This window comes from Stegodyphus dumicola, chromosome X2 (genome assembly GCF_044657685.1).
Source record: "Stegodyphus dumicola isolate Sdum_Otavi_A_Nest chromosome X2, ASM4465768v1".
NCBI classification, from domain to species: domain Eukaryota; kingdom Metazoa; phylum Arthropoda; class Arachnida; order Araneae; family Eresidae; genus Stegodyphus; species Stegodyphus dumicola.
The window spans coordinates 15,534,418-15,553,884 of NC_140781.1; the positions used below are offsets into that span (position 1 = coordinate 15,534,418).

The 19,467-nt window shown below is 32.9% G+C and overlaps 1 protein-coding gene across 4 annotated transcripts in view; it reads right to left on the reverse strand.

Annotated features, from left to right (window-relative positions):
- The window catches only part of LOC118186067 (plexin-A2-like), a 1,141,010-nt gene that overhangs the window by 871,243 nt on the left and 250,300 nt on the right, over positions 1-19,467 (reverse strand). The gene's annotated exons all lie outside the window — the stretch shown is intronic.

Sequence of the window (19,467 nt, forward strand, 5' to 3'; positions counted from 1 at the left end):
CTTCTTCTACTGGTTGTCACACTCATTTTCGTACTCATCTAATGCAAATAAATTCTTCTACACATTAGGCCAACATATTCATTATTAGGCCAGAGAGCTAGAATTTCGTCTCGGCTTTAGTACATTTTTAATTATCATTTTCACTTCCAACAAAGGCGTGCAACTATTTTTGAGTTATTAAAGCACTGAAATCTTAATCCCAGGGTTACGCTGAGCATAGAAATATATTCTATTTACTCTTAAAAATACAGTGTTTAATTTTAACAAAGACATTCCATTCCCATAATTCTAACAAAAGACCTCAGATGATAGTGAATGCAAAGCCGGATTTAAATTCTAACAATTCTATACCACCCATTCGAAACTCCTAAAGAAAGCGTTCGGGCTTCAAATATGAGCTCATTTCAAATGCAACAATTATCATCGTGAGCATTAGAGTACTACATTCAAAGGGAGAGCGTAAAAGAGGAAAAAGGAAGGAAAAAAGAAGGAATTCTCCCCCTAAGACTCTCCCCATGACTATCATCTGGTAAATTATGCGGCAATAGAACCCTCATTACGCTCATTATTCTCCAGTTGGCGAGTTTGCTGTTCTCTTCAAATCTGTATGCGCAGCCATAAAGACGAATATCTCCGTGTGATATTTCTTTAGAACGAGCGAGAAATTTATTATACTCTCAGCGTTTATTTTTTAAAGGAAACAATTGGATTTCCTGCTGAGGTTTAATGTCATCGAGTAATTATGCCCCATGAACTCAGAATTAACACAAAGTCTAATTTTACCTTTTGACTGCAGAACAACAGCTGTGTAAAGTTGCTTTTTGTATGTCTATCTGTATGCAAGTGGGCATATAGGGGGTCGCATAATCACCGATGTTTCGTTAGTTACGTAAACTTCGTTTTTTTGTTTTTATTTATTTAGTTAGATGAACTATTCACTATTGGAGTTCAGGCTTCAAGAGTTATTAGCTATGGTTTTCATTCGCATGTCAATTTGCTAATGCTTTTCAGTATTGGTCTGTACAAGTTAAATCAAAGACGCTTGGGTTAGACTTTATTGACTAGACTGGTAAAGCGGAACACATTAATTTACAAAAATTGAAGATAGACTATAGGATTATTTGGATTATGACAAAGCACCCCAGGACTATTTGCCTAGGGATAGAGGTGATTGCGTGGAGTAATTTTTTTAAGGGCAACTATCTTGGGTATAGAAATGATAAAATAAGTTGTAACCATTACAACGAATAAAGTGGTTTCCTTTTCAGCAGACTTATTGCTATATGCATTTTGCTCAATTTGGTTTGTTTAACTAACAAATTAAGCCTCCACCTGCGCACAAATGAAACAGTACGGGAAGTCATTCTCAGAGAGCGCCTGAGATTAGAATTCAAGAAAGAAGCTTATGACTGCAAACAATTTTCTATACTAATGCATAAGAATGGAGCATTTTGACAAAAATAAAAGCTTTCAGTATAGTCACTCACATTTTAATTTTGGTTATTGAAACTACATCGTACAAATGTTATTTATACTTATATTACATTAGCTCTTAAGATATAATCCTCCCTTGAAGGTATGGGAAAGCTCAAACTTTTTCACATATAAATTAACGGGTACACATAACTAAAGAAATTGGCAGAAGTGCTTGACGATTGACCAAAAAATTGACAGAAGTGCGTCACGATCCATTAAAATAGTCTCCCGACCTATAGCATGAAAATTACTCATCTTTGGCAACCCTACCACTTACTACATAGTATCTTTTAAGGCAATACTCGCAGTAAGTTCGACGTAGATTTGTGTCTCGTTATTCAAGGTTGTTGCAGCCTTCAAATTTCTTCGGCCATAAAATGCAAAAACATGAGCCGCACATTCTAAACAATTTGGCCCTTGGCACGTATTTCTCAGACGGAGTGGCTCAGTAGTTCCGATAGGACACCCCTCATTTAGATATTATGTTGTGAGATCCCAAAGACACTGAAACCTTGTTAGGTACTTCATTTATTCTAGCGCTTATGGGTAAAGCCAATTTAGGATGACACTTTTATTCGAATAAGCTATGGGAATTATTTTTGGCAGTTAAAGATAGTTTGCCGCATTATGGAGCAGAATTCATGGATGTAATTTTTCTGCAACAGGAAGTCAGCTTAATTTTTTCACATAAAATATGCTGAGATTACTTGGATTTCATTACGCACGTATTTATAGCTAAAGAACGAAACAATTAAAGTAATAGTTAAAAAAATGGAAAGTGACTTATTTTAGGATTAACGGAGTCAGTATCACCTTATCATCATATTTCGGTTACGTCAGGTTCCAGTGAGAAAAGTTCGCCTAAACATGTTGCACTGGATAGAACAATTAAGCTCTTTAAGTTAATAAGACCTCATGTGCAAAGTTTTTCTGGGAGCCGCCAGACTGTATAGTTGTTAGGGAAGCCTGACTGCGATATCGAAGGGCCTGGGTTCGAATCCCGGAGAAGGCATGGTTGTAACTGTTCGTCACTTTATAGGAGGCGATGGTGTCCCACCTATTAGGTGTCTCCATAATAAAGAGGGCCCATCAGCGGCCGAGCGGTAAAGACGCTGAACACTAGTAGTTCGGTCCGAGGTTCGAATCCCACGAACGGGCTGACTGCACGGGCGTTTTCGTGGTTTTCCCCATGTGTAACGTGTATACGAGCCAGTTTCCCTTAGAAAATCCTCGACGAAGGTATCCCTCCCTTTAGACAGATAGCCCTCGTGTGCTTTGCCGTGATTGAATAATCCAATCCATAATAAAGAGACTACCACATCTGGTTTTGTATAGATTTATGGACTTTGTTACACTGTAACTGTTCACAATCTGCCATTGGGAAAATAAGTTTTTCTGGTAATGTGGTGGAATGAGTTGTAAGGTTTTTGCCCCTCCTTTTTATCACGTAACTTCGTGTGTAAATGGAAAACACATCCGGTTGGCAATCGAAAGATCTAGAGTTCGAGTCTCGCACTGCACAATTTATACGTCGTTTGCTTTTAAATAATCTAATGAATCTACAGTGTCTACGCGTTTCTAACTGATGGCAAAGTTTCCCGTTACAATGAAGTATGAGCGTACATTTTTTTATCAACGTTTACACGGGGAGAAATCCCACTGAAAATTACGGGGACGGTTACTTCTTTTCCTCATGTAGAATTTGAAATAGACTATCTGAAGTACTCTGTTTAATAAATGCATGAAAAAAAGAGACTTAACACACATATATCCATATAGTAGTTCGTTGCTAAACTTTTAGTTGAAGTATGATACTAGGATACCACATTGTAAAACGGATATCTTCTACCAGATGCTTTATTTACACTAAGGAATGACAAAATGTTTTATCTGAATGCTGTTATGAATATAGAAATAGCACTTAGGTTTCTGGTTTTAGAGGTATATTTTTAAACTTTATAGATAATCTAAATCTGGTTATCATACAAGTAAAATTAATATATTAGAAATACTTTACTGTATATGACATTGCTATACTTCAATCGACAAGTTTGAAAAAATGTATGCCTTTCTTATTTATCAAATAGAAAGCAGCCTTGTTTTACTAAAATAAATATTTTCAACAAAAATTGACATACTCTTTTTTTTTTTGCCTATTTGTTGGGGGAAAAAAGTTGAGATTTATATTTTCGCTGATAACTGAAGAGTTTCTAAAGGTTCGTTATAAAAGATTGCTTTTTTTAATCATCATACTTGATGATTCAATCTTAGGTATTCTTTGACGCTGAGTTAGGCAGAGCGGAATTCATAGCAATTTTTAAAATTATGCTTTTTATTAAAAATGCTTATATGTAGATGCTCGCACAAATTACACACTCCGGCTCAGTTGCAGGAAAACATTTTTAAAGCCTCGGAAAAAAAAAAAAAAAAAAAAAAACGGTCAAGAAATGCGATTCGTAACATGTATTTAAAACTTGACAAATAAGTCAGAGAATCTGATAATCACATAATTAGCATAACCGCATATTTCTCATTTGGAAATAGAGGGGAAAATAACAGAGAAGGCGATCTTTCTTAATTTTTCAGAATTAAGAAAAATCAGCTCAGGTTACAACGTGAAAACACATACGTGTTACAACGTGTAAGTTCGGCTGATTTTTTTAACTACTCTTGCAATGGTTGCAATCTGTGAATCTTTTGGAAAGGTGATTAATCTATGGGGCATAAATGATCTGAATTAAATTCTTGTTTTTATTTTAATATTTCTCTAAACTTTCTTAGTGGCATACAACAGTTAGCTCTTTTTGCGGCATTCACGGAAGTCTTTTTAACGTGCCACCTGACAAAATTACTCCTAACAGAATCCTCCTTCCATTGGATTAAAATACGGAATGCAGGAAATCCATTGCTATTTACTTCTTACTACGCTTTTGCTGAATGAGCGATGCGTATGTTGGCGGTATTTTGTCGGAAAGTTCATGCTTCAGATGTAATGAAGAGAGCATTTGGTACAAGATTTTCACTCGGGATATCTTGATACATTTCTCCGTTCATTTTAGTGTCAATGAGACACACTGGTAGAAAGTGCCATCCTTCTTCGTAACTGAACATTTCCCAGTCGTAGTTCTAGGAATTACTACGTAGAGACATAAGGCTACTTTGAAGCTGGAGACATGAATAATGAGCAATGCTCTAGCCGAGACTCGAACCTGGACCTCTCGAAAATGCCAAAGTGAGCTAACCGTTACTCCAGAAATGCTGGAAGGAGGGAGAAAATAACTTATAACTATTTATTGACTTTTTCTTTCTACTCGAAAAGAGAGCTGTTGTATGAAATCTATTCAGTTTATAATTTTCCATTAGAGGGGACGGAAATTTTAATTTTATGTATTGTACATCCGAATGTTAGTTCAGTAGGTTATACACAACGGAACCCGTTAGCGGGGACTTTGGATAACGAATAATTTTGATAAATAGTACATTTTTAATAGTGCTAGGTGACAAGTTTTTAAAAGCTGAAAAGAGAAGACGGGTTGTTTGAATTTTGAAGAGATTTTGCTCAATAGGGAGAATTTCAAAGAAAATTCCTGTAATTCCTTTTTCCCTTTAAGAGTAGTTAAACGTTTCCCTTCACTTTTCTCTCACAAATTTTGAGTCCTTTTTTTATGCATCTTATTTGAATAGCTATTTAATTTTTGACGTTAAAAGGACAGACCTTTTAAATAGGTTTGTGTAGGGCCGGCCTAAATATATTTGGTTTCCTGGGCGAATATTTTCCGGAACTCTTTCTAAAAACCAAAAAATAGCGAAATTCTGTAAACAAAACAAACATTTCTTTCTCTTTTATTTGTTAGGGAACAGGAGTAACTAATGATTTCATTTTTACCTACATGATAGCTATCTTTATCCTTTTGTATTCATTAAAGCATAAATTAAAATATAGGCCCACTTAGATGCGCCAATGTAGAAAGCAACAAAAAAGAAATTTTGATATCGAAATTCATTTGAGTGTACATATCCCGATGCGTGCCTTTTCTAAGTGACTGAAATTAATACCACATTTATTTATAAAATTTCTTTAATTTTTAAGATACCATGCCATATCATTGCCCTATTTCAGTTACAATAACTTCTTAAGAAATTCATATCATTGTTGTAAAACCTTAAGGAGTAGTGTGTTACCTATCATGGATATTTTTTACTTGGAAAATATAACATACTTCAGAATAACGAAGTGAGTTGTTTATGATAATGCATTGAAGAAACATGTCTGACTTTAAAATATCACATTCAGTAACTCATTAGTCCTGCTAAACTATTACTGCATAAGGTATTTCTCCCGTTTTCCTAGCGTGCCTTCGTGGTGTAGTGGTTCTGCACGCTGTGCCGGTATTCCAGAGGTCCGTGGTTCGATTCCCGGCGGAAGGCAGTTGCTAATGTTTCATCTTTCCGGCTTTCAAAAAATACCCGATGTCTCTATAACTGTAATAAAAAGTTTAGGATCTAGAAACGTATAAATTTGTTACTGAAGGCACAACTTCCATTTCTAATTATTTAAAGTAAAGACACAATAAAATAAGAAAACTGTCACAGCTAATTTATGCAGTTATTGCGTAAAAACGTAACTTTCTAACTGCATTATCCCAGCTAAAATTTTGGTTATATTATCAACGAATTTTCCCCAGAAAAGCCCCAAGGAGAGTAACAAAACTATCCTTTAAATATTTTACGGCATTATTCTTGGCACATATGATGTTAGGAACTTCCTTACATCAACTGCAAAGAGAAGCAAAATATATTCTCTTCGGATTTCTATTCATTCAGTTATTCATGTTAGTTCAATCAGGCGACTCCTGACTATAATCCTCCTTGGCTTTATGCAGGAAGAAAGCATTTAGCCAAAGTTCAGCTTTCTCTGCAAGCTTAGGGAAAGACATTCATCGCGAAAGGCTAAAAGGCTGGGGATTTAATCCCTTCTTTTGGTCACACTTCTCAGCTTTCGGGAAATATTGAGAAATTTTGCTGGTCTATTAATTAAAATGTTAATTGCTATCAGTGGATAATTTGTAGTTTAAAACTCCATGGTTTCTAAAGGATTTCAAAAGAATTTTTAATTAATATTTAATTAATATCTAAGAACAGCTCGACAGTAAATTATATACCGAAACCAATAGCCCTGTGTCTGAAAATAGCTTTATCAAAGCTTACTGAGAAATATTTTCTTCTAAAACAGTGTTGCTGCATATGCAGAAATTGGCAAACTCTTTAAAGAGTGACAATATGTGATAACATTCGAATTGGTTTAATCATTGAGTTTTTATCAAATTTCGTTCATAACCATAAATGTGAAAATGAAATTTAGATTCAGATTACTAAAGATAGTTAGCATTATTTTGAAATGACGGAATAAATCGATGTGGCAATGGACAAGGCCATTCTAGTTTAAATTCATTTATTCACTAAAATAATCATTTTTTAAACTAACACAGTCATGGCAGTAGTTCAATTAAAACGTGTCGACAGTCACGACACTATATAATAATCAACAAATGAGCAAGCACTTAATACTCTTTCTTCATATCTACTTTATTTGGTTACCAGTTTGCGTAACTATAATATGAACGAGTGGTTAAGAGGCGTGGGGAGAAGTGATAAGAAAATGGAAAACTAAAGTTCAACTGACTAAAAATGTAATAAAAACCTCTCACTTTCATTTTAAAATCTGATTATTTTTGTTATAATACAAAGCGTTGGAACAAGCATTCAATCAGTTGATGGTGCTGAGGTGGTTTCTGCAGATTCTAGAGTTGTGATTCTCAAGGTAATTTTCCTTATGCACCCCCTTCACAAGTGCCAGCAGATCATTTCCCACTTCCTCTCCCAAACTCAAAAAATGCGCATACATTTGTTTAAATTTGAATTATTTTTTAACGTGTTTTGTAAATTATACAAAAAATATAGAAAATGTTGATAAATATCAAAACTTGAATAAAAGTAGTTTGAATATTCATAAACGAAAACTAACTACTTAACACCTAAATGAAAGATTGACCACATTCCCCCACTGAAAGCATCAAATTGTTCCCAGAAGAGAATTCCCCCTGATTGAGAACCCCTGTTCTAGAGTGAATACCCTTAATTTGATTTTTGTCTTCAAATGCATAATATTTAATAATTTTTCGCTTGGATTTTTTATGTAAATCACATGATGCAATACCCTCTAGCACATAAGCTATTAAATTACTATAAATTGTAGAGACATTAGGTAAGTTGGAAGGAGGAAAGATTAAAATTGAGCAACCGCCTTCGCCGGGAATCGAACCACCGACCTCTCAATTACGCGCTGAGCGTACAGACCACCACACCACGAAGGCATGCCAGGAAGACTGGAAAAATACCTTATAAAATGATTTTCTTCCTTTTAACAACATTTCAAGTTTTATTTAATTTTTTTAATAAGTTATCATTTAAAGTTCTCATTCCTATCAATTGTAATTTCCTCTAACCATAAATGCTTTGTTCTTTCCAAGGAATAGGAAATAATGTAAATTAGATGCTAAATAAAAATGTTTAAAAGAAGAAGCTCTAGCATGGTTAACTGATTTATTAAATTCGTGTGAATTATCGTTTACTACTGAAGCGATAAGCAGTAAATTATCTTAGCTGCTATTAGCGGTTGAAACAAGTTGGCAAACTTGAAACTGCCTCCTTATAGATAAAACAAGTTAATCAAGAATTTATAGCTGGTGGGAACGAGCTCACTTTAGTTCATGGAGTCATTATAAACAAATTTGACTTTGATTTTTCTCATGAGCAAAAGTAATTTTTGTTTATAATTTTTAATATAAAAAGTCTGCAATAAATTTAGTTTTATTTTACAGTTTCAGCGATTATTCAACAACTTACCTGATATTAGAGTCCGCTGAAGATAGCAAAACATAATTTGTAGTTAGTAAATAGTAAATTCATTACGACCCCGGAAACTTCTGTTATTACAACTAGCACCTTTTTGTACCTCAAGCAGATGTTTTTGTGATGGGCCATTACTTTCAATTAAGAACACCTATTAACTGCAGCTTATTTTCGTTGTATTATAATGTAAGGTTTTACTTTATTCTAACCAGTTATTTTTTAGTTTGGCTTTCCTGTTTCTCCTGATTTCACTTTTTTGCCGGAATGTAAATTTTGCCTGACGTTGATGTAAATTTTAAACGTATTTCAGAAGCAGTATTTAAACAGCGTTTCAGGAGTTCAAAAGTAGTAGTAGCGGACTTAGTTTCGATATTTATGCTGCAGGTTTAAGATTAGCTCTCTAAACGGTGTTTGACACCTTTCAGTTTATACTGATATTTTTTGGCTCGGCTTTGCTATGTGCAGTCGATTGATTTAGTTAAGCTAAGGAACCAGTCATTTAGTACTGAATTGTTACATTCTTATTTTCTGTTACGTAGCCACAAGTGGTGGTCGTTTGTGAGCAGGAAGTGACTGAATTTGTGTTAATTTATATTTAATTAAAAAAGATTATTTAAACCTTTCATCTACAGTATTTTTTTCTTAAAGACATTCGCTACTTAGTCTTCGACATAGGGTTTAAGAGTGTATGCTCCCAAAGAATACCTGTATAATACTAATAATAAGAAAGACTCTATAATATTTTATTATACTTTTCTAATTTCCTGTAAAAAGAAAAGGAATTTCAAGCTACTTTATCCAAGATCGAAATTCCATCAGTATCGATAGATCCCAAACGTTCCATCTTTGAAAGCATTTCAAAAAGCACTCATTTTCGGAACTGCGATGCGTAAGGATTAATGGATTTGTCTTTTTCCTTTTTCATTTGTAAAGTAAAATGGACATCACATGATAAGACAAACTAACTCTAGTTAATTTCTGTCGCCAGTTGAAACTAGCTCCTAGTAATTCCAGTAGTGTGGTTAGTTTCCATATGTCGATTTTTGAAAAAGAAAAATTATTTATTTTCTAAATTATGATTAGTAACAAGGCTATGTGGACTGACAGAAAAATATCCTGTAGTAGGTTTTTTGCATTTGTAAAGTAAAATGGCCATCACTTGAGAATACAAACTGACCACAACGCATTTCTCTCGCCAGTTAGAACCAGCTCTACATAACTCTAACATTTTGGTTAGCATCTGAAAATGTTTCCTTTCCGGAGGAAGGTAATAAGGATTAGAGGATTTGTAACAAAATTGTATAGGAGTAGTTTTTCCCCCTTGAATTTGTAAAGTAAAATGCAAAAAAAGAACTCTCATGAAAAGTGAAACTTACCACAGTGTATATCGACAGCCAGTTGAACTACCTCGCAGTAATTTATCTTTAATCCAGATTAATTTATATAGCAGAATCCTTAATGTATCCAATCAGTTGAATACTGAATTCTGTATAATCCGATCCCAAATGGATTTGCTGTATGGAAAGCCATGCAGATTAGTGGGCTATTTCATGCTGTCATTAAAGATGCAGGAAATCACAGCCGCTGGAAGCTCATTAGTAGTTACGGAAAAAGAAAGCTTGCAAGTTCATTCTAATGGTTTCATTATCGGAAAATATTCTATTTAAGATTAAGGAAGGCAAAAGTACTTTGGGGCATTTTATCTTTTCTCAGAATTTCAGAATGAGAAATAGATTGCTAATAAAAGTGTTACATGCTTTGAATAAAAAAACATTCATTTACTTGTTTCTTTAAAATATTTATTATAATTGCATACGAAATAAATTACCGTTAGAAACATATCGAAATTATTTCTCAACTATAAAGTAAAATTTCAGGAATTGTTAAGCCAAATTTCATTTCTTACTTGCTAATTCAATAAGGTAATAGTCGTTTATAAGTTCCAGCACCTGAACCACATTGACATTGTACTCATGGCTCAAAACATCAAATCGATAGGGAGTTTAAAATAGTCTTTTAGATCATACAGACTTTCAGCTTCGAACCTAAAGAAGTAGCTTTAGAAACTAAATAATAATAATTTTGAAAACTGATGCAAAAGTTTCTGTAATTTGGTTATAAGTGCTGTTTGAAGGTTAGCAGTGTTCACGAACCAAACTAGATGATGGCTTCTTGAAACACTGCCATTTTTTGTGTTAGTTACGAAAGCATAACAATAACTGGTTTAAAAATTTTTTAGTAATTAAATTCAATTCTACGAACTGCCTTTCTCAGGTGTTTATTACATTAATTTTAATTAATTTATTTACTTTAAAGTTTATTGATTGTCCTAACGGTCTACAAAAAGATGAAGACACCAGAGGAAGAATTTTAATAAAACTATAAGAAACCATTAAAATATTTTTTTACATATTTATCTAGTATGTACTCTCTCTGCATACTAGATAAATATGTAAAAAATATTTTAATGGTTTCTTATAGTTTTTTACATATTTATCTAGTATGTAAAGTACTCTCGTAATTTCATATAAAGTTTAAAATCAAATACGTATTGTAATAGGTTAAAGGAATAAAAACCTAGAAAGAAAACAAAGAAAATTTATACAAATTTTCTCAAAAATGTGTAAAATCAAATAAGATTATTGAAAAAAGAATAAAAGAATAAAATCGATAAGAACTGAGATGTATACGTAAAAAAACAACAACTTCGGAATAGATTTATATCATCAAGATACGTACTGGCTGAAACTTAAAAGCACTGCTCAACAGAATTAAAATGAAATATATTTGTTACACTTTTATTGTTGGGGTGTAAACATGATAAATTATTCAAAAACATAATACTTATTCTGATTTCGAGTAAAACTACACAAAATGCTTCCTTGTAATAGCGTTTCATAGACTAAATACTTTGTTAGCGCTACGCGAACGTTTGTGAGACTTGAAATAAAAGCTTTAACCCTCTCAGCGTCACGTCCCGGAAAATTTCGTATAGAAGACTGCCTCCTATATTCATTACAAACAAAAATTTCTGCCAGCTTTTAATGTATTTGATTTAGGTTTGAATGTATATTGGAAGAAAAGGAATCAAGGTACAAAACGAGAGATTCATTTTTTAATTAAAATCAAGAAAATATCAATTATTCATGACATTTTGAGGAACTTTGAAATTTCAGGGCTAAACTCTTAACGCTCGGAGGTAACTCGCTTGAAAATATTTCAGCCTGAAAGTTCATAAGTAGATACACTTTTAAGATTTCAGACAATATAAGAAGATATTAGTTGTTGTTTTTACCGGTCTCACTTGTCTGACAATGGTCAGGTCAGCACAATACCACGGCATTCATTTTTGCAAGGACTCAAATGCGCTTGTCGTTGGCAAGAGCTTTGAGCACCATACGCGTATTGTAATATAGGTGTGAGCCCAACTTTAGTTCAGTTCCGCCCCCAGTTTTGAGAGAGAGCACAACAAGGGGATGAGTTCGAGGATCTCCCACTCCTCTTCCCCTCCATGCCCCTCTCGAGAAGACTTTCGGCTCGCAGCATATTTAGAGTGCCCCCATGCCGCATAGATACTATACATTTGCAAACATTTCACGCATTTACATGCCATGCCTTCTCCGGGATTCGAACCCGCGCCTTTTGGTACGTCAGCATTCCTAACCGCTATCCCGATTCGGCAGCAGTAGCGTTTCTACATCAGCAAATGTCATTACTAAAGCTTGGCCTGAAATGAAATTTTCCTGATCTCGCAGATGCTCAAGCCGTTTCAAAGATGCATTAGAAAAGTATTGTTTATTGGCAGATAATTACCACTAACCGCTATGCAGCTACCCTTCGTCTGGCTTTTAAATGTACCGGAAAACAAACGTGCTTTCGACAAACTTTCTCTCGGCAAAACTCTTATCCAAGAACCTTTCGACAAACGTCCAGTATCCAAGAGATACATTAAATTTAAAAACTGCACAGAGTTATCGCCCTCGTTTTCCCGAGTGGCAACAATGCTGATATCAGCAACAATGGCTGCGTGCCATCGATTTGATGTGATTTCAGCAAAAAACATAAAATAAAAAAAACTCATTCGAATTTTGAAAAAACCGCTTCGAGGGGCACTTACTCTTGTCTAGATGCACCCGTATGTACCAAATTTCGTAGCCCTGGGTTTATTAGCACCCGCAGCAAGAACGAAAGACACACACACAGACAGACTCACACGCTGTCGTCCTTTTATTATTATATGTAAAGATTATTTTCATGTTGAGACGATAAAGTGCTTTTCGTAATGCGAACGATAACATTCATTTACATATAGTTAAATTACGTATAATTTCGAACGGTCTCCTTTCGAAAACAAATTTAGAATTTGGTGTTTTATACTTTTAATTCTCATCCCAAAGACTGAAATTTCGCATTGGCAGAAATCTCCATAACAATTTCTTAAATGACTTTTCCGCGTAGAAATTTATATTTAAATTAATATTACTAATAAAAGTTAGAAAAGTATTTTCATTCGTAAGAATTCTTTCATTCTTTATTCTCTTATCAGTCTTAAGTTAGACTTTATTTTGTTATTAAATGCTTTGCCTTGATACTCGTAACTGCTTTCTAAATATTATATGGCAGATGACTCGCAGAAGATGAAATTTCGCATTGGCAGAAAGCTCCATAACAATTTCTTACATGACTTTTCAGCGTAGAAATTTATATTTAAATTTATATTACTAATAAAAGTTAGAAAAGTATTTTCATTCGTAAGAATTCTTTCATTCTTTATTCTCTTATCAGTCTTAAGTTAAACTTTATTTTGTTATTAAATGCTTTGCCTTGATACTCGTAACTGCTTTCTAAATATTATATGGCAGATGACTCGCAGAAGATGAAATTTCGCATTGGCAGAAAGCTCCATAACAATTTCTTACATGACTTTTCAGCGTAGAAATTTATATTTAAATTCATATTACTAATAAAAGTTAGAAAAGTATTTTCATTCGTAAGAATTCTTTCATTCTTTATTCTCTTATCAGTCTTAAGTTAAACTTCATTTTGTTATTAAATGCTTTGCCTTGATACTCGTAACTGCTTCCTAAATATTATATGGCAGATGACTTGCAGAAGATGGATTGACCGTGAAGTAAGAAATATATTTTCCTACATGGTTTCTCTCTTTCTCCAATAGATGGCGCAGAGACTCCACGAGTTCCTCAAGCATTAGAGCCGACGGCATATAACCGCTCTTGATTAAATAAATATGAGTAAAATCTGAACAGCCGCTTACATGAGGATTTGCTTCTCATAAAGAAGAATAGTTATGAAATTCCATGAGTCAAAAAAAGAATTTCCCAATTTTTTAGATTAGTTAATGAAAAGAAGATGACTTGCGTTTTATTCCTATGAAGTTTGTTCTGCTCTGAAGTAAGGATTAATAATGTTGAAAACGAATAAAGTAATTAACCAAAAGATAATGTGCTGAAAAATTCCAACATATTAATTAAATGACTCATAATATGCTGTGATACGAATAATTTTTAAGAATTCACATTCGCTTCATTTAATCAACGGTAAAGAGTTTTTTCAGACCTTTCAACAATTTTTTTTTTCTTTTCTTCATTATTCACCTTTTCTTTTCCTCAGTGTCTCGCATAAGAAAGCAAAAGCTGAAAAATCTAATTAATTAAAGTCAAAAAAGAGTTTCTTACTGGCGAACTTCAAAGAGATGGGTGTCTGTTTTTTTTTTTTTAATGGTTATTTTTTTAAAGATATCACCCCCATTCTGCATTTTTAAGCAGAGTTCTGTTCCAGGCGTTTCCGGCTATTGTATCAACATAGCCCGAGACTGCCATCCTGTTTTTCTCCGTCATATCTCGAAGTGTATTTTTGCGTTGATAACTTTTTATACCCTGAATTATTTGAGTTAGTATTCTTGATAAATCAAAGGAAGAGGGGGGGAGTCTTTACCATTTACATACAGCAAAGCGTTCTTTAAAGTACATTTTCTTTAAAACGTTGGAGGAAATACTGATTGCAGAGATTCTGAATTTCAAAAGTCCGCGTTAATTGAGGAATTCTGCATATAATTTAATAAATATATATCAATAATATTCTTCTATAGGCCAGCCATAGGCATCATCTTAGGGCATGCCTATGGATCTGATACTGAGAAACGAAATATGAATCATATAAATTTCTTGTTAATGAATTTAAATATACAGCTTTTCATTGAATCCTCGATTTATTTAGAATCAGAAATTTACAGGAAAACCAGTAGCATTACTGCGTCTTCTCTGATTTTTCTGCCTATGCATGCTACCCAAATACGAGTAACAGCATCATTATTGAAATTATGTATTTTACTTGGGAAAACGTAAAAAATTCCTCTACTTACTACGAGTAACAGCATCATTACTGAAATTACGTATTTTACTTGGGAAAACGTAAAAAATTCCTCTACTTACTACGAGTAACAGCATCATTATTGAAATTATGTATTTTACTTGAAAAAAGGTAAAAATATTCCTCTACTTTTCCAGAACGTAAGAGAGTTGGCGAATTTTTCTCTACCTACATGCGATCTTCTTATTAAATGCAGCTGGAAAAAGTGAGTGTTCGTTCTTTAGCACCGAGTTATTATTATGTTTTAGGTATTATTACGCATAAGAGAGCTTTCTACTTTAAAGTTTACATTGTAATATACATTTACGTTCAATGTTGTTTATTTAAAGTTGGCTTATTTTAAAGATGTTTATTCTTACTTCTGGACTTTTTTAAAGTTGCGCATAATGATGCGTTAAATCTTGAATATTAACTAAAGGATCTTTTATAGAAATTTGAAACATGACTGAAAATTAAACTAAGGAGCTTTTAAAGTGTTTAATTCAACCGATATTTAGATTTTGATCAACCTGTGAAAAGTAAAAGTTATTTTAAAATGATATATCTTAACGGGCATGTGTAGTAAATATAAAGGTAAAAAAAATTGTTATTCAGAATGAATAACAATGAATTCAGCCAATGTTCCGTTCCAATACATCTCAATTTTTTTTGAGTGACATCTTAATTTCAGTCACAGCACACAGTAGCTTTAAACAAGGTAAAATCCGTTGTAAAATTGATTTGCGATATTATATTATTAACAGAAAATATTAATGCTATATTTTATTTAACAGAAAAATAATTTGAAATTGGTACTAGATACAGAATGAACGACATTTAAGAAGCGCAAAATGCGGGAAAATCTTCAGCAACTGATTAAAAAAAAAAAAAAAAAAAAAAAAAAAAAACCCTCCTTATCAAAATGCGAGTCTAAAAAAGAACTTTTCTGGGCTATGGATCAGTTCAAAATGTCTTTAAATAGATTAGAAGTCAAAGTAAAGATGCAATTTTAAGTAATTGGTGCATTTTTAAGTAAGTGCTTTTTTTAGACAAATAAAAATGCTGTTGCGTGCGTACGGGTTCGTATTAGACTTAATGCACACAGAAGGTTAACAAAATTTATTTTATCAAAAGAAACACTTCAAAGTTCTAGAATTTTTCACATAAATACTCGTACAGGTGTTCACAGTATCCTAGAGTTCAATTAAGAGTTACTCTTTAAACTACTAAGAGCGTTAAACACAACGCAGTGCAAACGGAATCTGAAAAGCGAAGCTCTCATGGATACCTCTCAATACTAAGTTTACACTGAACTTAAAATTCTAAGAGCAGATGTTCTCTCCGGCTTTACATAGCTTTAGCCCGACTCCCGAGATATTTCTAGTACTTTCTGCTGCTCGAAATTACCGGAAGACAATATGAGGGTCGAATTACCGTTGCAGATAGTGATCATTGCAATTATTCAGTGATAATTGCATTTATTCAGTTACAGTACTAATTACGGTGATACAGGAACCAGACCAAAATGTCGGTAAATGGTCGCCAGGAATCAGACAGCCATGAGGTGCATGTTGAAACTACACTATCCCTATTCTAGATCTGTCATTTTTCGTGTGGCATGGTAATTAAACCGGAAATTTTGCATATAAAGGTGAGATTGTTTAACGTATAAAGGTGATATAAAGGTATAAATGCAAAAAAAAAAAAAAAAAAAAATGTATGGCATTCAAATGAACCATAATTATTTACCGTAACCTTTACTTCGCGCAGGTCATATAAAATGCCAGACTTTTTTTTTTTTCAAATTATCCGCTTACACTGTAAAGACAGTTTTCATAAAATTATTTTATTTTTATTAAAATTACCTCTCATTTAAAAAATATTGCTTCTTATTTAAAAAAAGAAATCTTATAACTGGGAACATTTGTCTGGGGTAAATATTTAAGAAAATAAAACTCATAGCCACCTTTTTCGAATACTTTGCATACACAGAAATAACTAGGATTATAAAAATTTACTTAACCGTTCCTTTAGGAAGGGAGGGAAAAAAAACTAAATTGTCAGCAAGGCAATGAAAAGTAAAGGCAAAGCAATTTGGGAAAAAAAAAAAAAAAAAAAAAAAAAAAAAAGCAAAATTGCTAAATAGCAATAAAAAACAAAAGAAAACTCTAACAGTATTATAAAGAAATAAAAAACGCAATATTTGTTTTAACATTAAGAAATAAAAGAACTCATTCCCGAGATACAATCTTTTACGATGAAGTATAAAAACTTTGAAAAAAAATTGTAAAATGATTTAGACTAACCTTATTTTTTCCTTTAGACCTTTTTTGAAAGAATTGTAAGCGGAGGTTTAGCTGGACCTTCGTATGAAAGACCTTTTACCAGAAAAAATAGGCAATTAGTTAAAATCGATTTCTAAGCAGTACTATTTTAATGCTTTCATATCTTTATGGTGGGGCAACATTAAAACATTTGGAATGGAAAATCAAAGAGGAATTTTTTAGGTGAGCAAGGTTATCAATATGAATTAAAACCTACCTCTACGCTTTATTTATGAATTTTTTGTTGCTTTAATTGTAAGTTTGGCTGGCTGTGAAGTTTGTTTCGATAAACTATCAATAATAATTATATAGTAGGTATACTTTAGAAAATATTGAAAGTAAAGACCAGCCAGTAACGCTTATTATTTCTTCATAAATGTTCAGTGCATGATGTGCTAATAGGAGTTCTATGCAATTTCTAAAGAATTCAGTCATGTTTTGATAACACAGCAGAAGGAATCAGGTAATGCATCAAACTTAACTAAATATGAAATGATGTTTAGTTGACTTCCAGAGAGTTCTATTTCTGACAGATTCGACTTTGATTTCGCGTGTAAATAATTATACAGAAATTAAAATGTTTTAGTCATCTAAAAGTAACTACATAATCAAAACTGGAAGCCACACGCAGGAAACTCGCTAGCAGAAGCTGAGGTTACCTATGCCTACAAATTCACTTACTCTCTCCTGAGTTTCTAAATGTTTTATATTTACAGACTCATTTACTTACTTCTAGAGTGAGTGGGTGAAGCTACAAAGTATAATCTATTAATCAAACAATAAATATAACAGAAATTTACAGAGAAACACATTAAATTATGAAATTAAAATGAGAACTATAGTTTTCTATGAAATATATATATGTATTCTGAACGTTTTTTAAAATCCTTATGGATAGTTTTTGGTGATTAGCTTTGGTGATGCATCATTGTTTTTGTTATTGTCATTGACGTGCTCACGAGATACCTTAAGGCATTTCATATACAAAATGTTTACTCCTATTCTAAGTAATTTTCAGAATTCCCTATAATATGCAGAAGAAGAATGTTAACTAAAAATACGAGCAGTTTAGTAAATTGCTTCAGTTTTCTAAAGTAAAAAATGACAGCATTTAGTTTATAAATGTGTCAATTATTGTTGAGAAATTTTATGCTTTTTATTTCAATGCATCTACTTAAACATTTTTTATCGTAAAATATACTTGGTTTTCTGCCATAAACTGTAAACTAAATCCAAATTTCGGAAGTAAGTAACCTTCTGAAAACATAATATCACATTAAATTTCTACGGGTTGGAAGTGTTAAACAGCAGATATCTAACATTATTTTTATAGTATTTACAGCAATACTTTATTTATACAATTTATCACAGCTGTTTAAATACAGAATGCCTAGATTATAAGGGATCAACCGCTTGTTGGCATTTACGAAATGCTGTGTGCCAGTACATTTGAATGTATACCTAAAAAAATTATTATTAATTCAGATTAATTCGGAAACTGCCAGAATATATCACTCTTTCCTGTGAAGTTGCTTTCTGCTTGTAATCTCTCTCTGAAAATATTTTTCTCCCGTAATTCCATTCAGCTATAATCGGTCTCGGCCATACTGCCTCCTTAATTATGGCTTTCCTGATTAAAAAGTGTTACATGCTATTGTAAAATTTTATATTTATCTATTCGTTTAACGTTCGGAAATTTATAGTAGGGACTTTCAATTTTCTTGTCTTGTTACTTTCGTTTTGTGCCATTATGTTGCTATATACCACATAGGAATTAATCATATACGTGACCTGAAAATTAGCAGTTCTGATAATTGTTGTCAGTTTAGCTGCACAAGGTCATTAAGTTTACACTTGAAACTTTCAGTTCTTATCATCACGTTACGTTTGTTTCTTGTCGTAAATTTCCGATATGCAGCTATAGATTTAAATTATTCAAGTGGTGGCTACGAATTTTGCTGGACAAGATCTTTAATTTATCTTCCCTGGATAATTTCAGTTCTAAAACTGCTGTAAATAGTAAACAAATGAAGGAATTAAATCCAAAACGTAGCAAAACTTTGCTGACTGAAGTTTCGTTAGAATTGAATTCGAGTTTATTAAAGCATTTTCCCTGCTGCTAACACGAGTAAGTTGTAATGCTACTCACGGAACTTTTACCAAGACACACGGTGGGGCTCAGAAACTTTTTACGTATTTCATAAAACATACACTATGCACTCAACTGGAAACTAAACAGTTCTAAGATTGTTGTAAATAGTAAACAAATGAAGGAATTAAATCCAAAACGTAGCAAAACTTTGCTGACTGAAGTTTCGTTAGAAATTCGAGTTTATTATAGCATTTTGCCTGCTGCTAACACGAGTAAGTTGTAATGCTACTCACG